General features: G+C 47.4%; 1 long non-coding RNA gene across 1 annotated transcript in view; it reads right to left on the reverse strand.

Moving 5' to 3' along the window:
• Positions 1–8,745: 8,745 nt before the first annotated feature.
• Positions 8,746–27,212, reverse strand: part of LOC117015703 (uncharacterized) — a 28,830-nt gene continuing 10,363 nt past the window's right edge. The window contains exons 2-4 of the long non-coding RNA XR_004421779.1: positions 17,453–18,152; positions 11,054–11,263; positions 8,746–9,404 (exon numbers count right to left, since the gene is read on the reverse strand). This is a non-coding gene — a long non-coding RNA (uncharacterized LOC117015703). The remainder of the gene's footprint in view (positions 9,405–11,053; positions 11,264–17,452; positions 18,153–27,212) is intronic.

The following is a 27,212-nucleotide window of genomic DNA, read 5'->3' on the forward strand; positions in this document are numbered from 1 at the left end:
AAGAATTCAAGCGTGGTACACGTAAGGTTCTGAGAATAGGTCATTGAAAATTTTGGATAAATCTAGTATAACTGCTTAACTTTATTCATGCAACTTTTCCCGTATTGTAGAAATTTATGTTATTTAGACTCATTTAGTATCCCAGTTCTTTATCTGAAACACGTGACAACTAAAATGTTTCCCAGACTAACATTAAATACATGTGTAGAACATTAATTTTCTCAATCTGTTTTTCCTCAGTTTTCTCTGACATGCATAAAAACATTGTATGATTGTTTTACTAAGGTCTTAGAATCTGGCCATTTAGTGCCTTTACTGTGAGTTAGTACATGTATGTACCTAGTCTTGAAGTAAAAATCTCCGAAAACATTGATGCATTCATCATTTGGAGAGGTCCTGAGATGGAGAATATTTATCTTTATTTCTGGAGCAAAATTAAGCCTTCCAGACAAGTCTGCTCTTTGTAAAATCCTTGGCACTTGCGAATGGGCACCTTCATTTTGATACATACCTCATTCAGATTTCATTTGGGGCAAGTTAGCATCCTTTAGTGTTTGGTTATTTGCTGACAAGCCCCAAAACTTGAGATCCAAGGGGAAATGTTGCTGAATTTCCAGGGTGGGTTACTATTGTCATTTGGCAAGGAAATGGAAAAGATCAGTATAAAAAACATTGTAAATTTTGAGAGCTAAAATTTTTTTGAAAGAAAATTTCCCTTAGGAAACAATTTCTAAGTCCTTTCAAGCTTAAGCAGCTGGTAACTTTGTTTTAACCCATTGTAGCTGGCTCTCTGCCACCAAAATTTTTTTATAACGAATTTTAGATAAAACCAACAAGAGTGCTTTACAAGTAAATGCAAATTGGAATGTTGATTTGTCATTGAATCGCTTTTGGTCATACCTTCCCTACATGGCAGTCCATGGCTCAGGCACTTAGTGGGGAATGGGAGGACACAGTGATAAGGGCATAACAACAGCTCAGTGTCTAGAAGGAAAGTGCTTGTATTTAACCTGAGTTCATTTATGTTGAGACCTTGGACTAAACAATTTTTTCATGTTCCGCCCTGTTTTTAGATTAGAATAATTTAAGAGGTGTTGGTTGTAGAGCTTTACATGCCCTAAAAGAAAGGCTCTTGGACCTGGAGTGAGGTTGCAAATCTTTATTTGAGTGCCCTTTGAAAAGCCCCTTAGCTGGCAGCAGAGGAAAAAAAACAAGTGCCTTGGGTCAGACTGGGGTGGGGGGGTGGGGGTTGGCAGGGACAGAGCTCCAGGTAAGGAAAGACTATGGAAAGAATCAGGTGAAGAGTAGTACCTTAATCATGAAGTAGTTTAGAGGGCAGGAACAAGTGAGTGTGCAGCTAACTGCCCTAGGGTTTAGAGGTAAAAGAGGATTCTAAGACAATGAAGTAGTTCCGGTCTGATGCTTTTTGACTGAGCCATACTGCCAAGTAAGCAGGTGTGGGTTAATTTGTCCAGCTTTAGTACTGAAAGGAAGGCTAAGAAGTTGGGAGTGTCCGACTGCACTCATGAAGTAAATGGCTGGCTCATGTATCCCAGCTGCCAGGTTTAATGGGGACAAGAAATTGACTGAACTTGCAGTCCTGGTAGGACTTACATTGACAATGACATAAAGTTGGCTTCCAGAAGTGAGGTTGAGTTGCCCACTTTGTAAGGAGTAAATGAGCACACTGAAGATTTGGAGAGGGCTAAAGAACTGAATCTTTGAAATTAAGCTGCTTTTTGGGTGCTGGAAGCTGCAGTGCAGATAATTGGGGTGGTCAGGAGAGGAAGTTTAAAATTCTCCACCCTTGTGGACCCTCCAGGAAAGGAAATTTTTGAAGACTCCTTTGCCAAACATTGTGTTAGGGTGTCACTGTTAAAAGGGCAGAAAAAAATTCCTCACATTATTCATTACTTGTCCTACTTAAAGTGGTGTATTCAGAAACCAGGCCAGCCTTGAATTCAAAGCCCCCCTTTTTTTAATTTCAGGTGTACAAAACAATGTAATAGACATCATTTATATCCCTCACACTGTGATCACCCCCCTCCCCCCATAATACTACTCCTCTGACATCACACAGCCATTACATTCCCACTGTCTTCCTAATGCTGAACTCCACTTCCTGTAACTGTGTGTGTGTGTGTGTGTGTGTATAATATAGTTATATGTGTGTGTGTGTATGGAATTGTAGTTGACATTCATTATTATACAGCTTCAGGTGTACAGTGCAGTGATCAGGCATCTACATCATCCCTGAGGTGGAAAGCCCTTGTTTTCTGTTCCACTACATTTTTACTTTTTCAGCCCAATGGTAAAATTGCCATTCAGTGGTTGTCAGGATTTAGAGCACATCCTTTTAGTTGTGAAACAATGTGACTTGTACCTACATTGGAAAATAGTGACCTCTTCAGTCTTTCTATTAGAGGCAACTTGTTAAGATTTTTGTCTTGAAAGTTAGGCATACGTGATCAAGTATTTTTACAGCTAGAAAGTGTGTCCTTGACCTTTCTCCTTTTACACAATTGAAGCATGCGTGTACGTCTGAGGTGTATATGTAATATATAAATCCACAATACGTGCCGTCATCTGGGCAGCTATCATGGTTTTTAAGACATTTCTTGGCAGAAACCTACCTAGCTTTGTCTTGCTGTTAACTGATACTCCAACGACTGAATATCATTTTCAAGGAGGACAAAGCCGTGCTGATGTGGATGGGCCGACCTTGATTCTGTGTCCGTGTTAACTTAATCTTGTGCTTCAAAGCTATGGCTGGGTTCTGGCTAATCGGTCTCCTGCTCTTGACCTCAGTTTTAATCCTTTTAGGAATGTGAGCAACATTGGTGAGTACTGCATTTTAGACAAGGGCTGGTGAACATCAAACCTTTAGGGCCTTTTAAATTATTGTCACAGAGAAAAGTGCACAATTTGTTCCTTTTTTTTTTTAATGGAATCTTACGGGGAACACCCCAGAATTCCATGGCCAGGTGAGGCGGTTGCAAAGATTCATGGTAGGACCTTCTCTGGTTCCAAAACCAGTTGGCCCAAGTTAGGAGTCTATTGTGCAGCATTTCTTAGTTGCTGGGGAAAAAAAGACTGGTCTAGGTTAAGTGGCACATTTGATCACTTAGATATTAACAGTGGACTTGATGCTTAAAGCTTTTTAATTGTCCACCAGTACCTGCAGTCTGTTGGTTTGGAAGAATGTTCCATGACGTTCCTTAAATGATGTTGATTCTTAGTAGAGAAGTAGAAAAGGAAAGGTTTTTAAGGTAAAGTTTAAGTACATGTGTATCATCCAAGACTGGTTCCTGAACCGGGGTCAACTTTTTGGACTTGACAGCAGTTGACAGGAAGAAAAATTAATCAAAAGGGTATTAGTAATGCGGATGTGGTCATCCTGCTTTATTGAGGAAGAGACTGAAGTACAGGGAAGGCTGAACAAGGCCAAGGTCGCAGACCAGCAGTGATTGAGCCGGAACAGTGTAACCCAGGTTGCAGGAACAGGTGTAGATTAACTAGAAGAAGCCTGGAGTCCAAAGTCCAGTCCTGTGTTTAGAGGTGAGAGGGTTGATTTGCCCGAGGTCACGCAGGGACACCATGACAACTGGGAGAAGGACTATCCCAACAGTTAATCTAGGTGGTAGTTCCAGGGAGCAGTATGATACTAAGGCTTTGAAGCCAGTAGCCGGGGTGACTTTGGACCAGCTGTATTACGTCTGGGGTTTCACTTTTTTCATCTCTACAATGGGTATAACAATAGGAAACAACTACCTCCTACTGTTACTATGAGAACGTAGTGATGGGATGCGTGTATGGCACTCAACGGGGCATGACTTGTGTTCAGTAAACAACAGCTGTCATGGAGGCTTACACTGACTGGTACGCAGTAATGCCCTCAGGAAGCTTTTAGCAATATTGACTCCTTTTGGTGTTGAGTAGGCAAGAGTGCCAGCATTCCTGCATTCCCCGTGTGTACTGAGTGTTCCACTGACCCCGGTCCTTAACTTTTGAGACCGTTGTCCAGTTTGCAGGATCATTGATTCGAGGGGCCCAATGTCAGGAGGGACATTTGTGGTTAAAGGAGTCTGGGCAGTTTTTTAAAGAAAAAGGGACTTCTGCAATGCGGGATAGGCAGATGGGAAAGAGGATGAAGGATTAAAACTGTTAGATGGCTCTTTAAAAATGGCTTTTCAAATTAGGCCATTCTGGATTCAAATTTCCATCTTTTGGCTATGTGCCTGAATCAAGTCACTTACCTTTAATTTCTTTGTAAAATTTGGGATAATAAAAACATACCTCACAGGGTATTACTGATGATTCTTTGTGTTTGTCAGTGTTTTGTTGTTTTTTTCCATCTTGTGCTGCACATTGGAATCCACTGGGGAACTTTTGAAAATACCTGGGCTCTTATCCTTAGAGGCTCTGACTTAGTTTACCTGAAGTGGGAACTTCTATGCGTGTGTGCTTTACAAGTTGCGCAGTTGGGTGAGATTGTTGCCAGCAGAAAATTCTGCTTTCCCTTGTTACATTTGCTGTGCTGGTGTTGGGGATACCCTTTGAGAAAAGTGTGGGAGAAAAAGGAGATGAGACAGGAAGGGAATTAAAATTGAATTACCATGTGCTGAGCACAAGTGCTTTTTTCTCATCAGCTCTTGATTTTGAGGTGGTCTCCTGTTTACTCAAGCTCAGACAGGGAGAATGACCTCAATCAACCCTATCAGACTTGGGGCCCCATTTGGTAAATATATTCTGTAATGATCCTTGACTTCTTAAGTGAAACCTATATTCGATGTTCATTATTTTTTTTAAAGTCAAGATAAAGCCTTAACACAGAAAAAGCAGTTTATAAAATAGTATGTATTTCTGTATGTGTTAGGTATGACTGCTAGAAGTCAGATGCTTCACCCATTCCATACTTGACCTACAGAAAAATTCAGAGTGAAGGCACATATAGATTCCAAAATAAAAACTAGAGCCAAGTAGATCAGACTTACCTGAATATGAGGGGGAAATAAGCTTAATTGAAGCAGAACATGCTAAGACAACAGACTGCTGAATTGGAGAAAGGAAGTATAATCTCACCAATAAGCTGGGCCTTAAAGCTAATGTCAAAAAAGCTCACATATAACTGGGGAGGGGAGAAAATGGAGTGCCTGTCTTATATAAGGCTGTTATGAAGGTTTAATTGAATTAATACATGAGATCAAAACAGTTCCTGGCACTTACACTAAGTATTAACTACAGAGTGCCAAAGAAGTATGCACATTTTAAGAAAGGAAAAAAAATTGTAATATATACCTGTAACAAGATGAAAACAAGTCACGTCTGCTGCAGTTAGAAGAGGTGCTCAGAGTGGTTCCCATCTGCGTCCAGATACTTCTGATTACGGCGAACGACTGCGGGAGCAACGTTGACCAAAGGGTCCATTTGCATACATTTTTTTGGCACTTAGGGTAGTATCCATCCTTTGATGGAAGGGAATAACGATTAGGAAAAACAGTAATCCAAATGCATGGGGTAATTAATTACTCAATTATTTCTGGACAATGTATTCCATTTAATCATTCTCTCTTTAATGGCCTTATGCAAATATTTTTAACATTTTATATCTGTAGTAGGTTCAGTTCCCTAGAGTCGGCTATGCTCCCTCACCAGTGTGACAAGACAAATTTAAGAAAAGTCAAATTCCCAGTCACCCACCAGGAGGCAGTACTGCCCCATTGAGACTATTAGACCAAAGTATTTGTCTCAAGTCACACATCTCTTTAGTAGTAGTGAGTCTCCTCGGACTCCAAAGTCTTCCACTCTGCCAGTGACAATAAAGACAGCAATAAAGACAATAGTGATAATAATTAGCATTACTTGAACTCAGGTGCCAGCCTTTTACATACACAAACCACCAGCTCTCTTAAACCTTACCACTTGAGGGAGACTGTTCTGCAGAGGAAGAAACGGGCTTAGGCCTAAGAGCCATGTGAAGTGTTTTGTAGAAGAGATTGTACTTGAGCTGTGTTGAAGGATTTGGCTAGAAAGCCAGCTATATAAAGAAAGATGTGCATAAAAGCAAAGGCAGGAAACTTGAAGGCTTTATGTGGACAAGTTTAAGACCCTGTGAATTTGTTCAGGATTTAGATTAGATAGTAGAAAGTCAGCTAGAGAACTCAGAGGTCATAAGATACGGTGATTTCTAAACCTGTAAACTTAGCCAAACCTTTTTTTGGAATGAAAATAAGTGTAAAATACATAAAACAATTTCAATGATATTGCTATAAAAAACAAAAGTCTAGTACCGTGTTATCCCCAAAAATAAGACCTAGCTGGACAGTCAGCTCTAATGCGTCTTTTGGAGCAAAAATTAATATAAGACCCGGTCTCATGTTAGGTAAGACCGTGTCTTATAGTAAAATAAGACTGTGTCTTATGTTAATTTTTGTTCCAAAAGACGTATTAGAGCTGATTGTCCAGCTAGGTCTTATTTTTGGGGAAACACGGTAGATAATATCGGCTTCTAAAGATAGGAAAAATAGTGATTTGGTGAATGCAGTCTTAGATTGACCTCAGAACCCAATTTTTCCTGTATTTTGGTCAGTGCAAATGGTAACATTTTTTAACACCTCATTTTGCAAGCCCAGAAGTGACAGGATAGAAAGGTCTGCCCCTGAAAATCTAGAAACAAATTCATTTCAGCATGTTCAAATACACACATGGTTGAGTAGATTTCATGTTTTAAAAGATGCTCTTAAAAAATGGGTAGACCTAGGCATATATTCTAAACAATCAAGTGTCAGACGCCTACAGCACAGTGTGAGAATTCCTTATGCGGCCCACACCTTTCCTCTGCAGATAAAGAGCCTGAGGTGAAGGACCCATGGAGCCCAGCTGGAGCCGTCTCCGGGTGCTGGGCTCCTGACTTCCGGCCCTGAGAAGTGCTGCTTCTCAGGAACCAGTCATGACATCTGGTGTGGCAGCATGCCACAGGCTGGCTGCTCAACCCCTCACCTGAGAGGGCGCTGGCCGCCTGCCCATCTCCCTGGCAGATAAAACCTCAGACGGAGGGCAAACAGTACAAGGCTCCAGGAGTCATTGCAGGTCTGATTCACCCCGTGGTTTGTGCCCGTGCCAGCCCCAAAGGCTGTCCCCTGATCTCGCCTTTTTATCACTTTTCTCACTGGGGCCAGAGTTAGACTCTTGAGCAACAGGTAGACAGACACCTGTGAGCGTGAGAATTGTGCTGGCTCTTACAAGGAGGGTGTTTCTTTTTGGTTCGCAGAGGGACTTGTCTGCCCCATTCCTCCGGGCGGCTCCGAGCATTTCCCCATCAGCCCGGGTTTCAGTATCGGGGTGGGGCAGCATGGGTGGGGCACTGTTACCAGGGTGCACACAGGTGGTGGCTCTAGCACAGGAGAACAAGTGGGTTACCTACCCAGAGGATTTCCAAAATACCATTTATCCACACTTGCCTTTTGAAAGAAGCAATCTGCCTACAAATGGCAGGACATTTAGAAATTGAACTTGCTCTTTTTTTTTTTCTTTTTCCGGAAAGATATTAAATCATTGTTAGATGTTTCTTATCACAGTATAATCGGCATTTTGTTTAGAAAGTGCATTGTGTTGCTACTGAAGAGAATACCAGGTGCAAGCATTTCTTTTTTTTTTTAAAGTAAGTTCATACACTGAAAGCTGGCTGGACACGAGGCTGTTCTTTAATAATAAGTTAAACTGACCTTGACCCAGAGCAGGTCCCCGGAGTATGGCTCTGATGGGGATGGCTTTTCTCAGACTCTGTGGTCATGTTGCAGGAGAGGGAGAAGATTCTGCTTTCCCAGAGTTGGAGTGCTGACCTGGGTAACACTGCCATGCATTTGTCCACCCCCTCTTGCCACGTCGCCACGGCTTCTCCTAATAGTGAAGCCTCACTTCTCTGGGAACTCAGTTTCTGCAGCTGAGAAGTGGGAGCCACGCTGCTTCCCTTCCTGGCTGGTCGGGACAAAAACCTGAGGTAATGCGTGTAAAGCAACAGGTGTTGCTGGCACACGGGAGGCGCTGAAAGTTGTCAAGTGTTTTCCTTTACATTAGCTCTATTTCATCCCCTTGACTCATACTTAATTAAAAGGTAATCCATGACCCTGGCAGAAAATACTAGAGGACACACATAAACTAAAAAGGAAAAACATGACCCAGGAGCTTCGGGTTTTCTCAGTTTTTGTATCCTCTTTTCTTTATTCTTTGTGCTGGGTGTGGAAAGTTTGTTCGTTTGTGTGTAGGGGAGGTGGTATCATGGCCCCACTTTGCAAATGAGGAAACTGAATTCCAGAAAGAGGAAGTCCCTTCCTCAAGGTCACGAAGATAGTGGGAAGGTTAAGCCAGGTTTGAAACCCACAGCTCCTGAGTCCAAGTCCAGGAGGGGCCTCAGAAGTGCCCTGCATTGGGTGCCCAGAGGTGGGTCTCAGACACCTGTCCCTGAACTCCCAGGTGTTCAGCGAGCCTGAGTCCACGATACCATATTTCCCTCGTGACGACTTTACTTACCATTCCCCACTGGAGATAAACTTCTGTTTCTTGGCCTACCCAGCCCTCGAGTTCTGGGAGTGGGCAGGATGTGAATAAACAAGCCAGTTAGGTAGGGTTTTTAGGTCCCTTTTCCTTTCCCAGGGCTCCTGAGCTTGCACTGCCCTTAGGCCTACCATTAGTAAGTGCTCTCCAGGGCTTCTCCCTCGCTTTGCTTTCTTCTGGCCTTTCTTGTTTTCCAGCTGGCTGTCTTAGGGGTCCCAGCAAGTATTTCCATTGTTTTCTAAAACATACTATTTTAATGGCTGAAGTAACAAATACACACGGTTTTAATGGTTACAGTTCATTGAGGTGGAGGTCAAGTGGATTGTGAATAAATTGTTTCCTGAAATCTATTAGTATAGTTCTAAAGAAAGACAAAAAGACATAGACGTTAGCCTATGATCCCAATTGTGTGATGGTTGTAATCACCACGTGTGATGTAGGCCCTGCCCTATGCTGGTTCAGGTGGCGCACAAACCCGTCTCCTGTGCTAACACGGCAGTCAGAGCTGGTTAACGTTGAGGGTCAGGTGAAGGAATAGGAGGGATTTTCATTTCACTTACTCGGTTTGCCCATCTGTAGGAGGGGGCAGTTGGGCTAGAGGTGGCATGGACCCCACATGGCGGCCTCTGCCCTCTCCACACTGCACCCGGGAGCAAATGGACCACAGTGTCCTTGAGCTGAACTCTGACCCCCCCACCCCCATTTATTGCTTCAGGCAGAGGTGGCCTTTGGTAGGAGGTAAGTTTGCCACACTGGGACCAGATGGGCTGCAAGTTCCTTTCCATCAGGGATATTCTAGAATTGGCAACTCCAGACCAAGAATAAGGATGGCAGTCTAGACGGTCATTTTCCTAGAGGGGAAAGGAAAAACATTACATGCATGGTGGGTGACGGTTCATGCAAGGCAAGTTCTCCAGGGGCCAGGCAAGTGTTAGTGTTGCGTCAAGACTGAAATAGTCTCTTAAAACTTAGTCTTCACACGACCCTGTTAAGAGTTACTACCCCCGTTGTACAGATGTGGGAGCTGAAGCTTAGAGAAGGAAAATTCCCCTGAGTATGGAATTCTGCAGCCAGGACTAGACCCAAGGCCTGAGCCCATGAGCCCACGCTCCCCCAGCCCAGCCCCGCCAAGCCATATGTGCTATGAATAGGCTTGGCATCGGTGGGCCTGGATCCCCACAAAACCCCTGGAGGAAGCAAGCTCTTTCTCAGAGAGGCCATTAAGTGTCGAGGTCATAGTATGAGAGGAGGAGGCTGATGAGGACTGAAGACCCCCAGGGCCAGGAACTCTCCACAGTGGCCCCTGGGGTACCTCTCATCACTCAGATGAGCACAAGGAAGGTTTTGTACATTGGGGATCAAGGCCCTACGGCTGTCTCGGGTGGGAAGAACACAACATTTAGTCTGGAGACCTGGCAATCCTGGCAATCCTTATGCAAGCCTGGGCAAGTTACTTTGCTCCTTGAGCCTTGATCTTGTCATCTGTAAAATGGCACTAATTATACTACTTCATAGGGCTATTATAGGGTTTAAATGAAAAAACTTCACTGACTGGTTGGTAGGTGCCAGACACTGTTCACCTATATTAACTCATTTAATCTTCACAGCAGCCCTCGGAGAGTAGGTGCTGTTAACTGACTCCATTTAAGGAAGCAGAGGCACAGAATAGTTAAGTAATTTGTAGAATGTCACCCAGCAAGTGGGGAAACGGATTGGAACCTAGATCTTCTGGCTTCGGAGTAGGTGTTCAGTAAGAATCTATTAGATGACTGACTACTAGGGCTGGTGAGTCCTAGACAACAGCTTTCTGAGTGTCAAAGACTTGAAGGTAGATGGGACCTTAGAAGAGCCTTAGTGTAACCTGCTGAATAATGGATGAGGACGTAGGGGTCAGAGGGTGAAAGACCTGCTGGAAGTCTCAGTGTTCTGGCAGAGCAGAGCTGAGCTGAGGTGGGGACCTAGGCCTCCGAACAGCCATGCCTGGTCGGGGCGCCCACGGTCCACGATCCTCAGGTTGTATGTTCTAGGAAACCACTGAGAAAAAGTGCAGTCACTTCCGTGATCATTAATACAGAGTCTCAGTGAACTCTTAAGGCACTACCACTCTCCTGCATGTTGTATACAGAAACCCTGTCCCAGACACTTTCAATAATACTGGTACGAAAAGGAAAGAAGGCACTATACAATGCTGTGTGGCAGTCCGTGCCTACAAAACCCTGCACTTGAGAACGCATACAAATAAAAGAATATACTGGGCTGGCTGCTATGGGAGCGCCCTAAGGGAATGGGAGTGACCCACAGAGTAAAGAGGAATACATAAAACGGCTGGCCAGGAGCAGTGACGACCATGATCCATCACCTTGGGAGTAGGATTGATTCATCCCACTGCACCAAGGACCAAAAATAAAACAGTCACAATAAGACACTGGGTGAAACCACTGCCTGAACCATGGCTCTGGGCTCATGTAGGAAAGTGGGGACACGCCCTGGACTGCCTCACCAGGAAGAGTGTCCCTGGGTGGGGCCAGTGAGGTCAAGGGGAGCGTCAGTCACGGGTCCCTCTGAGCTCCCCTCCAGGCCAGAGGCAGCTGCTCCAAGTCTGCAGGGAAGAAGTGACGAGCAGCTCCGGGGTTAGTGGCGGAGGTCACACGGTCACCTGCTGTTGCATCTTCCTCACCGAGGTTCAGCCGAAGCCACTATTAGGATGATTCTGAAGGACATGAAGAAAGCATGGATATAGGCCGACAACCCCATGACTGGATGACGAGTGTGGGCTTTGCCATAGGGTCCTGCCACACGCTGGTCGAAGTGGCACATCCACCCATCTCCCACGCCCACGGAGTGTGCCTGTGAGGGGCAGGTGAAGGAAGAGGTGCCTTCATTTCCTCGGCTGGCCCTTACCCACCCACCTGGCTCCTGCACGGGTCCTGGGAAGTGGTTATCCCCTGGGCACAAAGCCCGCAGTTCTGGGGTCAGGTCACAAGGTGGCAGCGTGGGGAAGAAAGCGGATCGTCAACTCCAAAATCGGGACGCTCAGGGTTGCCTTCAGGCAGTGGAAGCAAGGGTACCATGGTCCTTCAAGATGGGCTCATTTATTAGACATGAAATGTGGCAGAAGCCTATATCCCCAGTGGCTGGGGAAAGGCAGCAAGGAGAGGCAGGCATGATTTTCTAGAATGTAAATCTCCAAGCCTATCAGTCCTCAGCCATTATCCCGCAGAGGTGGTGACTGTGTGTGACTAGTGTAATGGTGTGTGTGTGAGGGTGATTGAGTGGGGGGAGAGGGAAGCAGCAGGCCCAAGTGTCGCCAGAGAGACTGGGAGGAAACTATAAACCTGGGCGATGTCCTCTTATCAGTGCCCTTCTCCTGGGGGAAGTGGGGTAGAGCGCAAAGTTCAGGCTCGCGACTGGAAGGCGTGAAGCATGGCAGCAGTACTGGAGGGGAGGAGGTGGTGCTAAATTCCACGTAGCCCCAGACTCAGAGAATGGATTCTGGGCCCCGCACAGCCGCTTCATCCAGCCTGGCCATTTTCGAGTGCTGCCTGTTACCCTGCCTGAGCTTCAGTTTCTCCACCTGTAAAATGGCAGAAAATTGGGCCTGCCTTTCTGGCTGTGTGTGAGGCTGGAGAGAGAGCTACGTATGTAATACACTTAGAAGAAGGCCTAGTGTGTGATGAGTGCATGTCTGTTGGTTGTGAAGAAAACATGAAATGCTATTCGAGGTCTGTGTACAGCCTGGTTTGGCCCTGCCACTCTGGGCCAGTCTCCGGCCCAGCCTTCCAAAGAGCACCTTCCTCATGGTGAGATGGGCCTTCTCAGGAATTGGGGAGCACCTGTATCTGGGGGTGGGTGGGGAGAGGAGGTTAGTTTGCAAGACAAGCCTGCTGTTAGGGGAGGGGTCTGTTAGGCCGACACTTCCGGATCCAGCTCCAGCTCTGACACTGCACACTCCAGGGCTTCAGAATACTGACTCACGCGTGCTCCTGCTCAAGTGTTGCTCTTGTTTTTCCTTTTCTTTTTATAAAGGACTGGGTGGAGAACATTTGGTGTCATCAGCATTACTTTGAAACTACCGCCTCACATGGGGAGCTGGCTTGAGTCAGCTGGTCACCATGGAATTTCTTTTTTTAGCACATAAACAGCCAAGTTAGAGGCAGCTGTTTGTTGCCCCATCCAGGGCGGGAAAGCAGCCTGTTGAGGTGGAGCTGCCTGGCTCGTATTTCTTGGGCAAACAGATGCCATGTCTCTCAACTCACCAATTAGGAAGCCCAGAAACTGTGGTTTGGAGACCACATGTCTAATGATTCAGGTGTCTTCACCTGGGAGCCCTCTCTGAATGGCAAAGCCGCAAAGATAAAGGACATGTATAGTACTTGGGGGGCTCCACTTCTCAGGGTCACCCCAGGAGGCAGTGAGTGCTAAGTGCCAAGTCTGAGGAAATGCTGTTTTGGAGCCAAAGCATAAAAAACCCCAGCCACAAACCACTGAGCCTTTCCTGAGCGCTCGTTTTGAGCAGGTTCTGAGCCCAGAGCAGGCCCCTGAGAGGAAGGGAGACTAGAGCTGGAAATTCGAAGTAGTAGGGGGAATTACGTGGGATGGCGTGTGGCCCTTCCAGGGCATGGAGGTAGGGAGGTATAAAGTGTGTTACAGGGACGAGCTTGGGTGCAACAGGGGGTGTGGAACAATAAGTGCAACACACATTCATGAAGCTGTGTGCTAGACAGCGTTTGAATCGCCAGGATGAAGTTGGTGAACAAAACGAAAATCTGTCCTCTGTGGACACGCTATGAGTAACAGCAAGATCAGTAGTAATAGCTCGCATTTATGGAGGTGACTGCCTGCCTGGCACTGTTTTAAGTACTTTATCCTCATTTGCTCATTTAATCCTCAAAACACCCACATGAAGTAGTTATGGTTATTTCTCTAGTTCACGGGTGAGGAAGCGTAGGCCCTGAGTGGTGGAATTCAAACCCAGAGCCCATGCTCTGACCCTGACATTCTACCACTCCATGACCCTCAGTGAGAAAGGGTGAGAGCAGAGGTTGCCAGGTAACGGGGGCTGGTTTGCAACGTGGCGAGTGCCGGACAGGGGAAGTTAGGGATCACTGCTTTCAGAAAAGTAACCTGCAGGTGTCAATTGAAGTCAATTGGGGAGGCAGGTGGCTGAAGAGACTTGGGGGTTCAGGGGGCTGTGCACCCCCTGGCCTCACATAGGAGGGGGAGAGCAGTGAAGACAGAATCAGTAGTTAGGGCTGGGAACATTCCTCAGGCCATACCTTGCCTGGAATTAATGAACTTGGCAGAAATTGTTTCCTCCCATCAAAGAGGACTGACTAGCACGTTACAGTGGATAATTCTTTTTGTTATCATTAATTGCACTTCATGAGGGGTGAGGGGGCTTTCTGGTGTGTCGAGCCCTGAGCCGACAACCAGGGGTCTCAAAAGGCCTCCCAGGCTCGGGCAGAAGACGTGATGATTTGTACAAGGTCCGGCACGGTTCTCTCTCCGAATTCCATCAGCCAGTCTCCAAGCTCGGTGTTCAGGTGAGCCGCACACCCACTCCCTTTCTCCCACCCCTGTCTGGCCCTCACAGCCCTACACCGCGGGACCCTTCCCATTTCTTCCTCAGCAACCCCAGCACCGGCCTATTGGCGGCCAGCCTGCAGGTCCCCGTGCGCGGCTGGAGGCTGGAGCATGCTTTCGTGCGGGGTTGTGCCACTGCTTTTGTCTCCCTGTCTGCCAACCACTGCGTGCCGGCTCCAGACTTCCAGGGGCACAAGCCAGATCCCTGATTCAACCTCTTCCAGTTTTCATCCACGTTTCCTGAACGGATGTAGGATCTCACTCTGGCTTAGGGAAGAGCAGCCAACTTAATTTTTTTGGCTGCCACCCCCTGGATGCCATCCGTAAAGCCTCTTAGTGAGCCCCCCCTTCCCCCACACACCTGCACTGAGCGCCCTCTGGACCACTGGGCTTTGCCAAGCCCTCTCCTCCTCACTGTGCTCTGCCTCAGGGAAAGACCCTGCCTCCCGAACCCCAGGAAAGCCTGGACCCTTAGGCACTGTCCAGCCCACCCACCAGGGTCCATGCCCTTCGCCCCCATTCCCCTGAGCCCCAGCTTCTCCCTCCCACCCCAGCTCTGCTCTGACCCTCAAAACACAACTCCAACTTTGTACATACACCCTTCCAGGGCAGGGTGCGGTCCAGGGGACAGGTACTCCCATGAGCTGGCAACAAGGCTAAGAACAAATTTTAAGATTGCCCTTTCAGAATGTCCTCAGCCTGGCACAGCCCTTGAGGGCTGGGAATTCCCGCCTGGGAATTTTTCCAATATTCTGCCAGCTGTTTCTTCTCTTTCAGTGGTTTTATTATTTTCCTTTCTGCTCCAGCTCCTTTTGCTTTCAGTATGGTAGCTCAGGCCAAATGGAGCTGGAGGGTGGAGATCTGGCATTTGCTGAGGTAGGAGCTGTGGCCATAGCCAGCTGTGCCAAGGGAGGGGAAGGGAGGAAGGAGGAACTGGGAGTGGAACAGAGGAAACGAGACCAGCAGCAGGGCAGCCTCTTGTGTCACGTCATTTGGCTCTGGGTATACAGCCTTGTGTCCTCCTGGCACTGTCAGAAATGCACATTTGCTACTTGGGAGGGTGACACGTTAACCCACTGACACCAATTCACTTGTCAGATGTGCTGGCTGTTGCCTAACAGAACAGAGACCCAAAACAGGTAAGTAATGAAGAGGCCTCTAGGAAGCGTTGGGGGCATGGACCGTATGCCTGGGGAGGTGTCCATGCCAGTCAGCCGGAGACTGGGGCAAAAGGGATGAACCCCTGCCGAGGACGCATTTCTTCACTGAGGATTCAGGCTCCAAGGGGCGGGTAGGCTGAATGGGGTCCCTTGGGGAGATCATTTCCCTGATGTGATGTTGGCCCCACAGCACCTGCCTGTCCCAGTGGGTCTTCACAACGGGTCCCTTGGACAACATCCTGAGGGGACATCCACTGGCCTCCAGCTTCAGATAAGGATTAAACTCAGCTGCATGTACCAGAAAAGCAAAATGAGTGGCTCAAACCAGAGGAAGCTTTCTTTTTCTCTCACGGAAAAGAGTTGCAGAGACAGATGGTCCTGAGCATTTAAACCTGAGCAAGACTTAAAGGAACGGAGACACCTCGGTCTCCCTCACCTCCGGAAGCAGGCAGCTCGTTCCGCGTGGAGAAAGGTGCCTGTGTGCGCTTCCTTTCCTCCTGTGTCACTGCCCCACCTGCCTCCTGGGCTCACCTCCCAAATCCTGTTGTGGGGTCTGCATCTGGGGGAATCCCCAACCAAGATGCTAACCTTCATGAGCACTTACTGCATGCAAAGCCTTGTGTCACTTCCTCCTCAACCCTGTGGGGTGGCACGCAAGTATTAAGCCCCATTTTAGGGACCAGGCCATCACTTGCCCAAGGTCACCCACCATTGGAGCCAAGACTCAAAGCAGCGTCATCATTTTGTGCTATTTCCTTGGGATGGATTCCTAAACCCGAACCCCTGGGTCAGAGTACGCACATTTTCAGGCTTTTGACCTGTTCTGCCAAATTGCCTTGAGTAAAGTCAAGCCTGATTGTCCCTTCCCACCAGTCGTGTTGGGGTACAACTCACTTCTTATGTCTTCACTGCCAGGGGCTCCCAGCTCTTTCCAACTCAGCTTTTGTGAGGCTGCTACTCCTCCCAAATATATGTTGTTTTTTTTTTTAATGTAAAAAGCATTAACTAGCATATTTACTAACAGATAATGCGATGTGTCTGTGACTTGAACTGAAAGGGATGGAATCAAATGGACAAGTTCCTAACCTGAGCAGAACAGTCATTTCCTCCAGCCCTCTTGGCTTTCTGGGGACTGCAGCTTTTGCCCATGTCCCCTCCCTGGTGGCAGGGGGGCGGAGTTGCGTGGGTGGGCAGGTATGAAAGGGAGCAGAAGGGTCAAGGAGGAAGGGGCCCTGGCCGGCCAGTGTGGTAAAGGCTTGGGGAGGGAGATCTTTGCACACTTTTGGTCTCTGCCACATTTCTGTTTTTAGCAGAAATGCTGGTGAGGTGGGGGGTGCTGTACCCACAGCACCGTCTCTTCCACTTAGATATTTGAAGAGCTACCAGCCATGCCCCCAACCAGGAGTGTCAGTGCCTGAGGGTGGCAGGGAAGAATGCAGGCAGCTGGAGGGAGGCGCCAGGATGCCTCTCTCACCACCGCATGAAGATACCCTCGGTGAGCAAGGAGCCCGCCCTGTGGCTCCAGGATGGGGCTGTGCCTGCCTTATCCCTTTCTAATAAAACTCTCTACTGGGCTTTATAAGTATCCAACACACTTTCACATCAGGGAACTCCTTTGATCCTTCCACAAACCTGTAAAGTGGGCTGAGCCAGGGTGTCATTATCCCCATTTTAGAGATGGGGAAGCTGAGGCCCTGATTAAGACGATGCTTCAAAGTCACATGCTGTAACTCTGTAGCCTGGCCTCCTAATCATTGTATTCACAGTGATAACAATATTCATTGAACATTATTACGGGCAGGGACAATGTGTGGCTGTTTGTCCAGCATTTAAACCTCTATAGGTAGATAGAGGCAGAGCTGGGATTTGAACCTGGGCAATCCGACTCCATAGCCAGGTGTTCTCCAAGTGTGGTCCCCAGACCAGTAGCATCAGCCGGGAACTTGTAAGAAATGCACATTTTTGGGCCCTGCCCCAGAACTACTGAATGAGAAACCTGGGGGGAGGCTGGGCAGTGATTTAACATGCCCTCCAGATAATCCTAATGCATCTCAAATTTGAGAGTTGCTTCTAATACATTCTGTTAATTCCCTGGATTCCAATCGTGACTGCCAAGCAACTCTTGGGAGCTTTAATAAATACCAATAAATAAATACCAATGGTGAAGTCCAGGCAGCGATATTTTCAGAAGCTCCTTATGTTCACTTCACGGTCTTTGATGTGTACCAGGAAGGTAAGCCATGGAAAGCTCCACATTTTCCAGAAGGTTTTAGAGTAGAACAGGGCAGCCTGTTCTGGAGAATCCTGGAGGGAGTGAGGGGAGACTTGGAATCCAGGAAGGAGAGACTCTGGGGTTTCAGCCCCTCCTCCTCGAGCCCCCTCTGTGGGGGCCCAGGAAGCCTGAAGCCTTGGTGGGGCCCAGATCGCTGTGACTGTTTGTTTGTCTTGGCCTGGGCCCAACGGCGTTCTATGTGGAGCTGCAGCTCTTTTGTTTGTGTGGTTTAACTGCTGGCCCGGTTTTTCCAGGGCGGATTAGATGGCACTTCCCTCTGTAGTCCATAGGATTCCAGAAAAGGGGCTGAAGCAGCTGTTTCCCCTTGGAGTGGAGGCCAGGCAGGGGTGTGGGGAGCTGGCTCCCGCTTCTAACTGTCACAGCCTGAGCCCACTCAGGTTGGGGATCTGATGAGTGTTATTAGTCAGGGTCCAATCAGGAGACAGAAAGTACACCGGTCATTTTAACAGGCAGAATCAAATATGAAGAACTGTTCATTAGTAACCGAAGAATTGAAAAGGCAAAGAGAGAATACTGAAGTATCACAGGTCACAACCGCAGAAGCAGCTAGGGCGTCCCTAGGGCTGGAGGAACAAAGGGAAAAGGTTGCAATTGTTAAAATGAAGTTTGGAGGATGGCGGGCCATGGAGCTGAAACCCAGACCTTTGGGGAGGAGGTGACAGCTGGTGGTGCTGGTGTGTGTGTGTGGGGGAATCCATGAGGCTGGTTCTCCAAGTACTGGGAAAAAAACAAACTGGAATCAACTGTTATCCTGGAATGAACTGCTGCTGTCAGGTGGAAAAAGCGTTGCCAGAGTATGGGGGTGTTGTGGCCGCTGAGTTTCTGGTCATCTAACTACTCTGTAACCTTGGGGACCCTCCATCCTCGTCTCAGCTTGTACTTGCCCATCCCTCAGTTTTCTTCTTTCCAGGACCAACCCCACGTGCTGCTGGTTCGATCAAGAAGCCTTCAATGAGCACCTGTTATGCCCCAGGCCCTGCTCTGGGTGCCAGAGGTATAGACACCCACATTCATTGCAGCATCTACCTGCCTGACCCTGCTCTAAGCATCTCACGTGCATTAACTCAGGTACTATTATTCTCAATTTACAGAGGGGGAAACTGAGGCACAGAGACATTGAATAACTTGCTTAAGGTTATTATTTAGCTAGTACGCAGCAGAGCCTGAATATGAACCCAATCAGTGTGGCTCCGTTCCCCAATATCCTGCACCTTGAGTCATCTCATTGCCTCGAGGTCTAGAGAGACAGACATGTAAACGGCTGATTGCAGCACAAAGTGGAGAATGCCACGTGGGGACGGTGGTAACTCATTTCACTCATTCATTCAATAAATCTTTAGACTGGGGTGTAATGATGAGCAAAAGCACACATTCTGTCTGCTCTTGGGAGGCTTCCAGTGGAGACATGGGCATTAATCAAAGTTTCTCACCCCCAAAAAGTTAGTTCCTATAAACAAGTTCCCTTTGCTATGAACACTAATCACAGAGATTTGTCTTAAGTGTGGAAATGAGGAGTAATGGTTGGGCTAGCGCATAAAAAATGAGTGGGAGTTAATCAAATGAAAAAGAAAGAAGAGAGTTCCAGATAGAGAGAACAGCGTGGGCAAAGGCTCTGAGGTGGAGAGGGCATGCTGACTATGAGAATGACAAGTCCTACCCCTGAACTCTGGCCCCTCACCTTGGCCAGCCCTCCCAGGCATGTAGCTCACGTGTTGGGACCCTCACCACTCTTCCTAGGTCATGCTGGAGGCTGGACATCACCTGCTAGTGCAGGTCCCAGCCTCCCTCAGCTCCTAACAGGCTGGCCTCAAGGAACTCCTGAGGGAGGCCTGGAAAAGCCCCAAAGCTGGAAGCTGGTCTAGGGACCACCAGAGACAATCCTGTGGGTAGTGAGCAGAGCAAGTGCCCACAGAGACTTTACAGAGTGAGTGAATGAGCACACCATCTAAATGACCATTGCCAAGAGAAGCCGGGGGCAGCTGGGGCACGCACGGCATGGATCCACTCCTCTCCACAACCAACAGAGCCTTGACGGGGGAGTCTTGGAGCATCACGCACACCAATGAACCCCCACTCCTTGATTGGGTGGGAAGGCAGTGATTAGGCCCATTTTACAGGGCAGGAAAACAGAAAGGCAAGGCTGCAGAGGAACGTGGCTGTTTGGGGGTGGTGGGTTTCAGCCTGACCCTTTTGGGATACAGCTGGGCCTTTGGAGAATGAGGTTCTGAGAGCCATGCACAGGTTTTGTGCAGGATCCAGAGAGCCCGTGGGCCAGCGGGCAAGAGCCTAGCCTCCTAATGGGTCAGGAAAGGGGGAGAGGCAGACTAAGGGAAAGAAGGCACTACCTCTTCCTAAGTTCCCTGATGCTTCCTCTCTGCCCTGTTTACAGAAAACAAAGTGCCTTTGGTGACTGCACAAGTTCCCCTGAAGTAATTGGAGCAGCTCCTGTCAGGGCTTCCAGGAGGACACCCTCCTCCCCCACCCTGCTCCCACGCAGTGGCCGGAGGCCCCACCGGGGGCCTGAGCTGGTGTCTGTTGGCAACTGCATGCTCAGCGTCCCCACTCCCCTCCCCCAACCCAGCCAGCACTGAAAGGTGCCCAAAGGCGTCCAAGTTTCCGGGAGCTCTACCTAATCAAGCATTGAGGGCTGTGTCATCCTCATTACTCTCTCGGGAACATCTGATGAGGAAGAAACATCACTGAATGGGCCCCTCTGGCTCCCAGTGGGAAACCGAGCCCTGCCCCTTCTGACTCCCGCACTGGCCTAAGGTAGGCCTTTCAGCAGAACCACCCAACCAGAGGCACTGAACAAAGATGATTTGAATTTTCTGAGCCTCCCTTCCGGGGCAAGGGTGAGGGTGTGTGCACAAATGTCTGTTGTGTTCTGTTGGGTTGGGGGACCCTGCAGGATGCCACCGCCCATCTGCCACACTGATGGAGCTGTTGGAGGACATGGGACCCAACCACCTGATGGGATGACATGGACCACGACCCAGGGTCTTGGGTGAGGACTCCATGGCTGAACTAGGGCAGCCCCCCGTGATTTGCTGGGGGGCTAGGGACTCTCTTTGTCCTCTTAATACCCCACGCATGCCACGTTTCCTACCAGCCTGATGAACTGCTTGGGTGGCAGATGGGGTTTCTCTCTCCCTTCTCTACTTTGTCCCCCACCCCCTTCACCCCAGGTGGGCTGGAGCCTGCTCATACAGGCTTGTAAGAGCCAACTGCTACCTATTCAGGAATTCTGTGAGCTGGTTGTTAAACCCAGGCACCATTAAAAATTAAATTATACGAACCAGTGTTTCTCAACCTTTTGTTCATTATTGCCTCCTAAGGAGCCTTTTCAGACATTATTTTCCTAATCTCCTACCACCCTCCCCATGACATGTTAATATCACAGCTATACTGTATGTCTGTTTATGTACTGGAGTAAATCTGTGCTTTATATATAAAAAGAGTAAGACTGTTTTTGTCCCCCACCAAGAACTGATTGTCACCCCTGCTGAGAATGCATGATATAAACTCACAATTAAATTGTATTAAAACTAAAAGTAACATTTACTCAAAACTCATTACTTCCATATATTTTACTGCCATTTTACTATTATTGATTCTTTCGAAGTTGTTGATCTATCTTTTTCCCCTGAAGAGCTGGTTGCTCAACATTTACCAGCATACCACTGGGCGGGTGGGTCTTTTAGCAGAATAGCAGACAGTTTGTGAAGTGACTGATTTCAGCCAAAGAAAAACTGGCTTGTCTAGCAAAAACCTCACTTAAAGAAACGTGGGAGGACCTGGAGAATTCCACTCGATGCAGGCAAAAGAGGGAAGAGGAGACCAGAGAGAGGAAGGCCTCTGATGCTGACTCCATCTTGGCTGAAGGGTTTCTCCAAAGGAGGGTGTGTGTGTGTGTGTGTGTGTGTGTGTGTGTGTGTGTGTGTTCCACATCCTCATGCTCTAAGATTGTTTGTGATTAGCAATTGCTTGTTCTTCCTTCAGGTGCAGCACACACATTTACGCACCACTAGAGGTCAGGGGCATACAGCTGGGACTCTTGCCCCACTGTCCCGTTTCCTCCCAGGTTTTGAGTCTCCTGTAAACACCTGACTCTATTCTGAATGGTGTGCTGGGTCCCGGGGAAACACAGAGAAATCAACTGGCCTGAGGAGAGGGAGAAGACAGGACGTTAGAGCACTGCATTCACTTCCTCCTCTCTGGGCCTCAGTTTCTTTCACCAATGAAATGGGAGTGGAGGACTGAGTTCTAGGAGGTCCTTTCCGCCCTCACCATCCTTGCCTGGAGAGCCGTCTCCTCTTGCTTTCATCTGGACAAGGTCCTGCCCAGGTACTTCCTCCTCCCACTCCTCGAGCCTCACTCATCTCCCATCCGCCTGCAGGATGGCCTTTTAAAACTCAGCCCAGTTCCATCTGCTTTCCCCGAAGGGCGACATGGAAGAGGGCAGAGCATGAACTCAAATACTGCCATTATTTTTGAAAACGCTCATGTGACTCACTCAATTGATTCCATGACCTGAAATTTGAAAAGCACTTTGGTGGGTGGATGGCAGCTGGGTCTATCAAATTACTTGTCAGCTGGCTGATCATGAGCCATGACCAGCCCGTCCCAATGCCAGCCTCCTCGTCTTTAAAACAGGAATAAGGCCCACAGTGCCTGCACTGGGTGAAGAGGCATGAGCTAATGTGCTGTGCACACAGTAGGTCTTATTATGGGCTGAACTGTGTCCCCCCCAAATTTGAATTCCTAACCCCCCAGTTCCTTAGAATGTGATTGTGTTTAGAGACAGGGCCTTTAAAGAGGTAATGAAGTTAAAATGAGGCCCTTAGGGTGGGCCCTAATCCAATCTAACAGGTGTCCCCATAAGAAGAGCAGATTAGGACACTTAGAGAGACACCAGCGTCGCGCATGCACAGAGGGACGACGATGTGAAGAGGCAGCAAGAGGGCAGCTGTCTGCAAGCCACGGAGACAGGCCTCAGGAGAAACCTACTTCTAGGAGTTTACTGAGAGATTCACACTCACACGTGTAAAATGATATGTGTACAATGTTAGTCACCTAAGTATTGTTTGTAACAGATTGGAAACAAATGTTCAACTATAGAATCTAGTTTAATACATTATGCTATACCTATTATACATAGATGGGAATCCTACAAGGTGTAAAAAAAGAAACAATTGAAGAAGCTCTCTTTGAATATAAATAGGAAGACTCTAAGATATATTGTTGAATTAAAATGGAAGGTGAGGGGGCGGACGAGTGGCTCAGTTGATTAGAGCGTGAGATCTGGGCAACAAGGCTGCCCTTTCCATTCCCACATGGGCCAGCGAGCTGCACCCTCCCCAACTAGAATGAAGACAAGGAGCTGCAGCTGAGCAGGGCTCTCAACCACAAGGTTGCTGGTTCGGCTCCCGCAAGGGATGGTGGGCTGCGCCCCCTGCAACTAGCAACGGCAACTGGACCTGGAGCTGAGCTGCGCCGGACACAACTAAGACTGAAAGGACAACAACTTGAAGCTGAATGGCACCCTCCACAACTAAGATTGAAAGGACAACAACTTGACTTGGATGGAGCTGATGAGTCCTGGGAAAAACACACTACTGTTCCCCAATAAAAAGTCTTTGTTCCCCTTCCCCAATAAAATCTAAAAAAAAAAAAAAAAACGGTGAGGAAGAGTGTAGTAGTTCTTTATTTGTGTAAAACATGGGGGCGCTGGGGAAGGAATACATTTAAGCATGTATGTATTTGTTTAGATATGCACAGGAGGGTCCTTGATGGAGTATTCACAGGTAATAGTGGGTGCTGTGGCAGGAAAAGTGGGCAGATGGGGAACAAGGTGGGAAGAAATCTTTCTACTAAACACCCTTCGAATTTTTTGAATATTGTACCATGTAAATGTTTTCCCTATTAAAAATTAAAAGAATAAATTTAACTATAAAGACTATGAGGCAACATTGGATAATGCTTATAAGGTAGGCAGGAAAAACCTGTATTCACTAGGATTATAACTATGTAAAATAAATGTGGGTTAAAATTTCTATCTGTGGAAGGAAGATTCTAGGTAATGTTGATTTCCTTCTTTTTTTGAAAATTTTCTAGAAATTTCTATAAGATATGTTAAATTTATTATTAGAAAAATTAATGACACAAAAAATATATATATACTAGGAGAACTGTGTATTCTGTATAATCTCAATTTTGAAAACAAGGCATTGAAAAAAGATGGAAGGAAATATACAAAATGTTCACAGTGGTTGTCCCTAAATGTGAGATATTAGGTTTTTCAGTATTATAATTTGTTCAATATTATAATATTGTATATTACTTTCATGATGGATGGAAGGAAGGGAGAAAGGAAAGAAGGAAAGAAGGAAAGAAGGGAGGACGGAAGGAATTCTAGGGGAAGGGAATTCTTCAAAATAACAGTTATGTTACTGTAGTAAGAGTATGGGTCATTTTTGCTGCTTTGTTCAATTTTCCAAATTTTCACTATGTGGTTTTGTTGTTATTTTAGCAGAAATAAAACCCTCGCTGCTGCAGAGCAGGATTTCACTCCCCAAAGATCTGCTGATTCATGTGAGAGAGCTGGAGCTCCTAACTGCTTGTTATTCATTGCAAGTAACAAAGCAGAAGGGGTTGCCCTGGATGGTGGGAGATTGCTACTCGTGGTATGTTGCTGGAGAGAGAGAGGAAAAATCAGAGTACCCTTAGCCCCTTAAAATACCTTAGCGGGCAAACATTTATGGAGCCCCTACAGCCAGGCTCGGGGTGCTGGGAGAGTAAAGCGTAGTAAGACCCAGTCCCTGCCCTCCCTGGGCTAAAGCCTCCTATGGCATCCTAAGGCAGGGGTGCTTCATGCGGAGACAGAAGGGGAGTGAGTTCTCAGTGAGGTCTGAGCAGAGGCCTAGCAGGATCTGGCCTTGTAGGCAGTGACAAGCTTTGCCAGTGGACAAAATTAGGCCCGTCCAAAATTAGGACGGTCCAGGGTTGAATCCTCACTGGTCCTCACCTGTCTTGCCATAGTGAGCACCTGTCCAACCAGGACCCACTAGCACTTACCAAGCAAACTGTCTGACGAAAGTTTTGGTCATCCAAAGTCAAGACACCTGGGTTCTGATTCTGGGTCTGCCATTAACCAGCTATGGGAGGGCGGCAGGATGGCTCAGTTGGTTAGAGTGCGAGCTCTGAGCAACAGGGTTCCTGGTTCGATTCCCACATGGGCCAGTGAGCAGCACCCTCCACAACTAGATTGAAGACAATGAGTTGCCACTGAGCTTCCAGAGGGGCGCCCAGATGGCTCTGTTGGTTAGAGCGTGAGCTCTTAACAACAAGGTTGCCAGTTCAATTCACACATGGGATGGAGAGCTGTGCCCCCTGCAACTAAAGATTGAAAACGGCAACTGGACTTGGAGCTGAGCTGCGCCCTCCACAACTAGATTGAAGGACAACGACTTGGAGCTGATGGGCCCTGGAGAAACACACTGTTCCCCAATATTCCCCAATAAAACAAACAAACAAGCAAAAAAATAGCTATGGGACGTTGGACAGGGCCTCAGTCTCTTCATCTGTAAAATGGGGAGAATCGTAATAATAATGAATAGTACCTGCCCTGACTACCGCCCAGTTTTTATGAGGATACATAATGCATATAAAAGCACATTAAAAGTATAAAGGATGTCAGCTGATGAATGGATAAACAAAATGTGATATATCAATACAACGGAATACTATTCAATCTTAAAAAGGAATGAAGTATTTATATATGTTACAACATGGATCAACTACAAAAACATTATGCTACGAGAAAGCAGACAGACACAAAAGGCCACATATTGTATGATTCCATTTATATGAGATATTTAGAATAGGCAAATCCGTAGAGACAGAAAGCAGATTAGTGGTTGCCAGTGGCTGGGGAGAGGGAGAAATGGAGAATGACTACTTAATGGGTACAGGGTTTCCTTTTAAGGTGATGAAAATATTCAGGACTAGACCAGTAGTGGTGATGGTCACACAACATTGTGAATATACTAAAGCCACTGACTTGTACACTTTAAAAATGATTAAAATAGTATATTTGTTATATGTATTTTACTACAACTTTTAAAAACTGAAATGGATGATTCAAATCTGAGTTTATTGGCGTGGATGGGGGGCTCAGTTGGTTAGAGCGTGAGCTCTGGGCAACGGGGCTGCCAGTTCGTTTCCCACATGGGCCAGCGAGCTGCGTCTTCCGCAACTAGACTTAGGTCAGCTCCCGGGTGGCCAGATGGCTCAGTATGCTCTCCAACCACAAGGTTGCTGGTTTGATTCCTCGACTCCCGTAAGGGATGGTGGGCTCTGCCCTCCGCAACTGAGATTGAACCCGGCACCTGGAGCTGAGCTGCCGCTGAGCTCCCAGATGGCTCAGTTGGTTGGAGCCTGTCCTCTCAACCATAAGGTTGCCGGTTGGCAAGGGATGGTGGGCTGCGCCCCCTGCAACTAACAATGGCAACTGGACCTGGAGCTGAGCTGCTCCCTCCACAACTAAGATTGAAAAAACAAAAACTTGATTTGGAAAAGTCCCAGAAGTACACACTGTTCCCCAATAAAGTCCTGTTCCCCTTCCCCAATAATAATAATAATAATAAAGACATTAAAAAAAATAAAGGGGCCGGCCCGGTGGCTCAGGCGGTTAGAGCTCCATGCTCCTAACTCCGAAGGCTGCCGGTTCGATTCCCACATGGGCCAGTGGGCTCTCAACCACAAGGTTGCCAGTTCAATTCCTCAAGTCCCGCAAGGGATGGTGGGCAGCGCCCCCTGCAACTAAGATTGAACACGGCACCTTGAGCTGAGCTGCCGCTGAGCTCCCGGATGGCTCAGTTGGTTGGAGTGCATCCTCTCAACCACAAGGTTGCCGGTTCGACTCCCACAGGGGATGGTGGGCTGTGCCCCCTGCAACTAGAAAACGGCAACTGGACCTGGAGCAGAGCTGCGCCCTCCACAACTAAGAGTGAAAGGACAACAACTTGACTTGGAAAAAAGTCCTGGAAGTTCCCCAATAAAGTCCTGTTCCCCTTCCCCAATAAAAATCTTAAAAAAAAAAAAATTATTAAAAAAAAAAGATCTGAGTTTATTATTATTAGGTTGGTGCAAAAGTAATTGTAGTTTAAAAAGTTAAAAATAATTGCAAAAACCGCAATGACTTTTGCACCAACCTAATATGATTAGTTCCATAATGAATCATCAAAAGGATCAAATGTCCAGATTTTCAGAGTTCTTCCTCTGTACCAGGCAGCGTGAGAAGTGACTAGAAAAAGAAAGAAAGGAACTTAACACTCAGAAACTGTGCAGAGCCTCTGGGTCATGAACCATCTGCCTGGGAGCAGTGCAACCAGAGGGGAGCCCAGAATGCCAAGGCCGAGGATGCACACTGATCTGGGAATTTCAAAATCCATCTGCGTGGGCTCACCCTTTAATTTAGTGACTGGGTGATCCCGTGGGGAAGGTTTAATTCCCAGCCTCCTGCCCCCAAACCCTTTCCCAGCCAGACTGGAAGAGTGTGTTTTGGTTCCTGCCCTGAAGGCACAGGGCAGCTTCCAGGACATAAAGGGGCCCGAACCTGGCTT

The sequence above is a fragment of the Rhinolophus ferrumequinum genome, chromosome 3, assembly GCF_004115265.2.
Source record: "Rhinolophus ferrumequinum isolate MPI-CBG mRhiFer1 chromosome 3, mRhiFer1_v1.p, whole genome shotgun sequence".
NCBI lineage: Eukaryota > Metazoa > Chordata > Mammalia > Chiroptera > Rhinolophidae > Rhinolophus > Rhinolophus ferrumequinum.